The sequence below is a fragment of the Scophthalmus maximus genome, chromosome 11 (assembly GCF_022379125.1).
Source record: "Scophthalmus maximus strain ysfricsl-2021 chromosome 11, ASM2237912v1, whole genome shotgun sequence".
In the NCBI taxonomy this organism is placed as follows: domain Eukaryota; kingdom Metazoa; phylum Chordata; class Actinopteri; order Pleuronectiformes; family Scophthalmidae; genus Scophthalmus; species Scophthalmus maximus.
In genome coordinates, this window is record NC_061525.1 from 5,325,708 (window position 1) to 5,333,731 (window position 8,024).

An 8,024-nucleotide genomic window follows, 5' to 3' on the forward strand; every position below is an offset into this window, starting at 1 on the left:
CGCGGAGTGAGGAAATGGATCTAAGAGAAAGAGGGAGATTATTCTAGTCAGATGGAGCTTTGTATAGGAATGACCTGCGGCCGATTTCTTTGAAAATTCTACAAAAAAGAGGGAATATTGCACGTGTCTGAGTGGATATGAAGAGCTATATGGAACCAGAAACTTGTAAGCAGTTTGAGGCTATATTAAGAGATTCCACCCCAACTTAATTAACACGATCAATTCCATCCATCAGTGGCCTTGTTGTCGAGGGTCCATCCCTCACTTTGTTGCTAATTTGACAGTTGAAGCGAATCCACGAACAGCATTACTTTGCATCACTATAACTTCTCAAGGTTCAAAAATCTGCGGACACAAATACCAGTGCCACTTTTGTCATCTGCCGACCCGTGGCTCCCGATGAGCTGCCAACCCGACATCTTGTTGCTTCCTCTTCTATTCTAGTTATCTTGACTGAACTTGCAAATCATGATGTGTAGTGTCGGGGCCTATGATTGATAAAGAGTCCTCGCTGCTGGGCTGGGGTCTGGTGTGTATGTGCAGGAGAAGAGTGACCCCCACCACAGCGCTCTGGCATCCCAGGAATGTGTGGTGTGCCCAGCACGAATCACACAGCCTTGCTGACTTGAGTAAATGATGTATTTTTTCACATACGAAAGCCTCAAGCGTAACACACAGATACATGAGACCTGCTGAGAGAGGGGTGGAAGATCAGAGGATGAGGAGCAACGTTGTTCAGGGACAAAGGGTGGGGTCTGGCAGCGGAGACAGAGACTTAATCAACTGTCAGACAGACAATATCCTCTTTCCTCCTTCAGTCTGCCCAGACTGTGCGAGGCCGAGACACACGATCCCGTCTCTGCTTCACAGGTGAAAATGAAAGTGCAGCGTGTGTGTGATCCGGCGGCTGAACCTGTCGGGGCACACGCACCGTGAGAAGTGGCAGTGAAGACGGGTAGGTAGAGCCAGTGTGTCACCTGAACCGGGTCGTCCCCTGGATTGGCCTTTAAGCCGCCCAGCGAGCTCACAGGGTCTTAGCACAGAAACGGCCCGAACGTGAAAATTAGCTTCGTCAGTGGGACCTGCGTCTTTTCACTGTTTCAACAACTTTCACAAGTGGCTCGCCGCCACCGTGTGACTTCATCATACCCTCAAAACAACACGCGTTACGACGCACTGCAAAGTAGTTTCAACATTACACACAAATACATCCATCCATCCATCAATACACAGGCCAGACAGAAGACGGTCTCCGGTCTCCCCCGCACCACTGGCCGTACCTGAAAGCAGCTAACGTTAGCCACTGTTAGCAGCTAAACCGGGAGCAGAGACGCGCCACAAGCTAGTGCACAACACGGCACAACTGCAGTATTAAGAGCCAGCGTGCTTACTCACCCCAAAACTCCCAGGAAAAAAACGTCGTTTCTGCTGCCACCGCAGAGTGGAACTAAACTCCCCTTCTATTTAAAACAGCAGAAGCGGACCAACTTTGGGCAAACTGTGTGACATTAGCCGAAGTCTCACTTTCCCGACGCCATGTTGAATGGGGGAAATACTACATCCGGGAAACTGCAGCCAAGCACCATGGCAACCGATTTTGCGACGCGCCGCTGTGGGATTCTTCTTCTTCTTGAGTTTTTTGGGGGGGTTGGCAAACAACAGTTTGGTGCATTACCGCCACCAACTGGTATGGAGTGGATTCCGCTAGATATTGTTTACTATATTTCAAAATTAAAAATTAAAAAACACTCATATTCTCAATTAGATTAGTTTTGTCTAAGGTAGTTATATATGACTTGATAACATTCTTTTGAGTTTTTTTGTTGAAAATCTTTTAGAACTATGTTTGTATCTTTTGGAGGCTTTGAAACAGATGCCTTCTTTCTCCAGGAGTCACATTTACCGATATTATGTTTACATACTTTGAACAGTGTTCTGTTTAGTCCAGTGTGACCAAACAAAAAAGTCTTGATATTATTGTCTCCTGTTCCTTCCTGCACATCTCATGTCTCCCACTTTTTCTTTTGAATTCTTCAAAACCATTGTCCTTTTTCTCATTCTCCCATTGCTTTTGGCACTTTTCCTTCAATTTATGCTTAATAATGCTCTTGGTTCATGTCTTGCTTACATTCACTGCCAAATCAATGTAATTATTCTTCTTTGCCTCTTTTGCAACCTTATCTGCCATTTTTATTTCCTTGGGTACCAATATGTGTTGGTAACCATAAAAGGATTACTGTAAGACCCATCATTTGAATTCTGTAGATTGTTTGTTGTACTTTTACCAGGATGTCTGGTCCGCTGTCGGAATGACTGTGCTTTTAACTGGTTAATGATGAGATTGAGTCTGAACAGATGATGGCTCTCAATGGGCTTGTATCCTTTACGCACTGCACTGCCAACAGTATTGAAAATCAAACTAAGAGCAAACAAAAAAAAGTGTAAAAAAAAGAATCATACCAAATTGATATGTAAATGTGATCATCAGGCTGTATTTGTTAGGGCAGTGGGTTATAAGAAGGTTAAAGAGGTCAAAATATGCGTTGGGATCTTTCCCATCTAATCAATTTGCTATTAGCACCCATAGATTAATGGATTGGTCCCACTTCACCCCCTTCCACATACATGCACAGAGCTAATCTGCAGTAATGTACTCACACAACCGGGACATTTTAAACTGCAGTTCCTTGTCTGCAGTGTCTTGTAATGGACTTCATAAAAACAAAGTGCAAATCGAGACTGGTGGTAGGGCACTATGGGCAATGTTGGTATCCAGCTGGACTGACACTAGACTGGGCACCAGAAGACAGTGAGATAGAGAAACAGATGGGAGGACTGAAGTATGAGAAAACATAGAAAAGGTTTCCAAATGTAACATGTGTTACTGATCCATGTTAATGTTTCAAGTGCAAACGATATTTTATATCTATGTCTCGCCCAAAAACAAGTTCAAAGTAGCAGGCCACGTTGGAAGGTTTCAGCCTGTAGAAAACAGCTACGAGTCAACGCCAAAGACTCAGGGACAACACAGCACAGAGAAAAAGGTCATCTAAGAGGTTGAGGAGATACAGTATGGATACATAGTGAGGAGGTAGAGCAGTTGAATGACAGTGCTTCAGAGGCAATGATCAGATAAAAGTGAATCCAGGAGAGGCCCTCTGAGGAACAGCTCTGGGTCCGTTTAGAGCATCCATGGAGCTTGTAAAACCAGAGAGTGGGCTTGATGCCTCTCTCTGAATTGGATCAATCAGGCTTCGTCCTGTGTGAAAGATAGTGGGTGACCTGCTTTCAGTCGAGCATGTGAAGAATTTGACTGCGATCTGGAGGAGCTGCTGGTTGAGGAGGGAGATGATGGTGGTGGCGAGGGTACCGACCCATACTGAGAACGGGACTGAGTAATAACAGGCAAATTGTTGTGATCGTTTCAGAGCAGATCGATTATTTATTAAACCTGTATAAAGCACAGATTTTACAGGTTAAACGAGAAATGCAAGCCTGAAATACTTTATCGTTTATTGCGTAGGTAATTGCTAACGCCACATTTTAGAGGGGAAAAACAACCCGATGTCTGCGCCCTGCCCTGCTTTTACTGCTTAGCAGGACAGCTGTGATTCTATTGACAGTTTGTTCAATAAGTACAGGGATGCACAGTGTGAAATAGTGCTGCCTTCAGCAGGCCTCATAAACTGATTCCAGACAGTGCAAAAATGTCCAATGGTGCCGGTTGCTTTGTTTGACAAATCAAGCTGCATGACACTGCGAACTAAGTACATTTACAGGAGCACCGCTCTTTAGTTTCAATTTCAGGCCACTTCATTATCGTACTCCACCGCAGTTCAGGGGGAAATACTGTAATTCTTAATCCACTTAGTTTATCTGACGGCTTTAATGCCGGAGGTTATGAAATGTCATGCACTGATTTGCATTTCCTGTCAGATCGCTACAGAAAAAGATCATATCAGGTCAACTCTTAAAGGGGACATTTCAGAAATGACGTGTGTTTCTCACACTGTGACTCTCCGGGACAGACATACAGAACAGGGATTGTTATTATGGTAACCGCAGATGAAGAGATGAAGATGAACCAGGGAAACAGTTGATCTCCTTCCACAGGTAGATAAAGGCTTTTGTGCGGGTCATGAAACACATTTTTATTGATAACCACTTTTATGCTCGTGCGTCTTATTTAAGACCACTTGACGTTTATGCATCAACCATCAACAAACCAGTTGTATAGCAACCCTGACAAAAAAGTTTTGTAAAGTGTTATATGACATAATTGACATAAGTTATTGAGTTAAAATGTTCAAAATAATTAATATTTTCTCAATAATTCCACGTTTTTTCTCTCGTCTTTTTAATTGAATGTATTCAACCATGTGTAGAGTAAAATATGCTGGTTTTGTTAATATCTGAACAATATGCATCAACACATAACTATATTTACACATTACACATCTGTGTTAATCTATCCGACACTCTCACCGTGTTAATATTATTGACACACTTAGTGTATCACAATTAACACAGCATGTCATCCTAAATTCAACCCATTGATGTGTAGGATTTTTCACATTCTTGGTAAGAGATATGTCATCAAAATGACTTTCATTTCAGGTGCAACAGTAAAATGCCCTTTACCTATTAAAACATCAGTAATAATAACACAGTAATTTATGACACTGCAACTCAGTTTCTTTCCAATAAAAACGTTTATATAAGTTACACATTTTTGATGGAGGACTTTTACTTGGAGTAATGGAGTATTTTCATGTTGCTGCTGTTAAGTTGTTTATTAAAAGACACGAAACGCATCTGTCATATGACTGACTGATTAATACTCATTAAAAATATAAAGGTAACATCATATACGTGAGCCTGAGCAACACTGTAATCATCAGCTATTGTCAATATACACTCAAATTCATACGTACCTTTATGTCTACCTCGTGATAACCACTGTGTGGGTCATAATGGCTTAATAATATAGATTCTACATCACTGTTCAGGGCAGCATTTAAATCCTCACCTACAGGTTTTATTCTGTACAACACTGACCTCTAGTGGTCAAATGTACACACTGCTCGGTACGAACCAATGGTTTCCAGACAAGAAAACCAACTTCACATCAGGTTCAATCTGTCAGAAAAGTTTTTTTTGCGTGTGCTCTAATGATCAGGACTTCCCCAATGAGTGAATCTTAATGAATAGATGAATGCATAGTTTTGTTTTTGAGTCTGCTCACTTACATGACGCAGCGCTTACAGAATGTTTGTGTCTGGACTCGGCAGCCGGGTCAGAACAGCCTGGAGCAGGTGTTGAAAAAAAGAAAGAAAAATCACTTGCAAAACTCTTTGTCATATGACAGTAAACAGTTGGTTAGATAAAACAAGACGTTTGAAGACGTCATCTTGGCCTCTGCTAAATTATAAAGGGCGTTTCATTAATTATATTCTACTACAGAGGTATTTTGTCTATTACATTTTATGGACAGTATAGGTGTATAGGTCTATGTTGGCATTGTTGGGTGACATAACTGTATCTGTGCTCCCTTTTTTTTATTTTTTTTTTTTGTACTGTGAAATTTCCCAGAGTCATACAATGTGTGTGGGTTTAAATTTTAAGTCCAGGTCACGTTGCCAAGCCAACAGTTTAAACGTCAAATTGTGATCTTCTTCACATCAGGCTGACTTCACAGTCGAATGTTTCGCATGACTCAGCCTCTTCTACTGCTTTTTTTTGGAACCGCCATCGCCTGATTTCAGCCGACATGGAGAGCTCCAGAGCCGAGGTAAGACTTTCTATGCAGAAGTGTTACACTTCATCAAGACCACCTTACATGTTCTCGCATCTCTTCATCTTTTGTCAAAAGCTTTCAAAAAAAACCTAAAAAAACCAACTAGAGTAAATCATTTTCAACAGACCTCTCACATTAGTCGTCTGAGGGGACATTTGGTGTCTGCATGTATTAGGGATATTTTGCTGTATAGGATGTTTCACTGCAGGCTGATCTTGATACTGTAAAATTACATGAACCCTGAAAATTAGGACCATATTCTTGTAATTGTAATCCCTTGTTTTGTGACGTGACATTACCTTTGTTTTCTCCATAAATTACGACCTCAGCATTGTAATATTTTGAACCTTTTCCTGTAAAAGTGGCCCTACAGGCCTACACTCTGTCGTGAAGAGCAGACGTGTTTTAGTTCAGCTCAGATTCAGTACGAAGGTGAAGAGCTCCTGTCTTCTTGTGTGTGGGACTATGTGTTTGAGTCACCTGGACAAACTCCAACGTACGCTGGAGACCAAGCTGGCGTCATGGAAAGCCTCTGCTGGGGGGTCCACGCCCTCCAGGGGGAGAACCAGGAGCTGGCCGCGCTAAACGAGACGAGGGAGGAGCTGGCCATCAGAAGCCTCAGATGGGAGCTCGAGAGGCACAACCGAATTGATAAGATATACAGTCTTTTGACTGCCAAAAAAGATATGGAGATCCTGGTCGAGGCCATGGGGGGTCTAGTACAGCCTCAACATTAAAGGCAAAGGGGGGTGTGCAGAGGCAGGACGTCCTGCAGGGGTTGCAGGCCACAGTCAACGCTCTGGGGGAGTGCCTGGCAGCCGAGCATGAGGCCAACATTCAGAAAATGGAGGCGCTGCAGCAACGGGTCATTGCAATTGATCAGGAGTTGCAGTTGGTCATAAAAAAGCAGGACTGGCTGATCCAGGTGTCCGGGATGGAGAACAAGGGGCCCCAGGTAAAAAAAACTTGAGCTCGTTTTTGATTTGAATAGTAACTTTACTAAACTGTCAGTCCTAATGCAGATTTGTATTTGTCATCGCGATACAGCAATGTTGTCAATACACCTGCTTCTACAAGGTTTCAGATATTTACTTCATAAACAACATTTCATACATGAGAAATACCACCTTTCAGTGGTAAAAGTTTAGTACTGCAATGTACATGGATGGTCCCCACTGTCGTGTGCTGCTTTTCTCAAAAGATGTGGACAAAAAAACCACGACATAAAGACATTAGCATGACAGAGGTTTAAGTTAACTGTTTCTTACATTGCTGTGATCCACAGCTGAGCAGTTTGATGAGGGGACTCACCGTGGTTTCCATCTTGCTCTGAAGTAATGAAAGTCCTGATTGGATCGCGCAGGGCAGAGCTTCATCATCAATCCCGTCAGTGATCACTGGCCGGATAATTACTTGAACGGGGGGGTCAAGTGGATTGGACGAAGGTGGCGAAGAAGAAGGAGAAAGAGAGGATTCACTGTAAAATATATTCCGGCCTATTTTGTCGCACCCCATCAAACCAGATTTTATTGCACCTAAATGCCTGAAAGGTAAACTAATGAAATCAGACGTAATCTAATGTGATGTAAACCGAATCAAAAAGGTGTATCGTCAGGCCAGCATGGATGAAAAAAAGAAAACACACTTCATAACTCACTGGACATGCTTTTGGAATAACTCAAGCCACTTAGAATACATGAAAAGTAGGAAGAAATTCAAAGTGGATTTTTCAGGGCATATGTTCACATTTGTGCGATTCATTGTGACACCATGTTGTAACTGAAGCTTTTTTCTTTAAAAAAAAAACAGGTGTCTCTGGATCATTTTCTGGAAGGTTTTGATTTCCTTTTTCTGTTTTTAGTTTTTAAACTTCACTGAGATAATAATAAGGGTGTACAGGTTTTAAAAAAACAAAAAATGGGTGGGTTGTTTTTCATATGAAAATTGAAATTCAAGGCGTTTTTCTTTTTCTTGGTCAATGACGGACGAGCGAGTTTGATTATTCATTTGAAAAAAGGCCTGTTTTCTCATATTTTCAGACCGGATGTGTTCATTCACAAGGCAAGAGACGACGCTGAAGTTAGCTTCCGATTCCCGGCTTCTGATTTGTCAGTCAAGGGGAAAGTCAACAGTGCCAGTGGAGATTGTACTACGAAGAAGGATTTGCGGTTATCGAGATAACTACAGGTCTAACTCTGAGTTTTCCGTCCTGCGAAGCTGGTTCTCT

General features: G+C 42.2%; 1 protein-coding gene across 5 annotated transcripts in view; it reads right to left on the reverse strand.

Annotated features, from left to right (window-relative positions):
* The window catches only part of pak4 (p21 protein (Cdc42/Rac)-activated kinase 4), a 33,713-nt gene extending 25,689 nt beyond the window's left edge, over positions 1 to 8,024 (reverse strand). Inside the window, exons 1-2 of one of the 5 annotated variants that reach the window (XM_035623712.2) lie at positions 7,856 to 8,024; positions 7,109 to 7,209 (exon numbers count right to left, since the gene is read on the reverse strand). The gene's annotated coding sequence lies outside the window, so the exon portion shown is untranslated. Of the gene's footprint in view, positions 1 to 1,395; positions 1,554 to 6,277; positions 6,379 to 7,065 lie in introns of those variants that run through there. The other 4 variants (XM_035623711.2, XM_035623714.2, XM_035623710.2 and 1 more) reach the window with 4 other exon arrangements.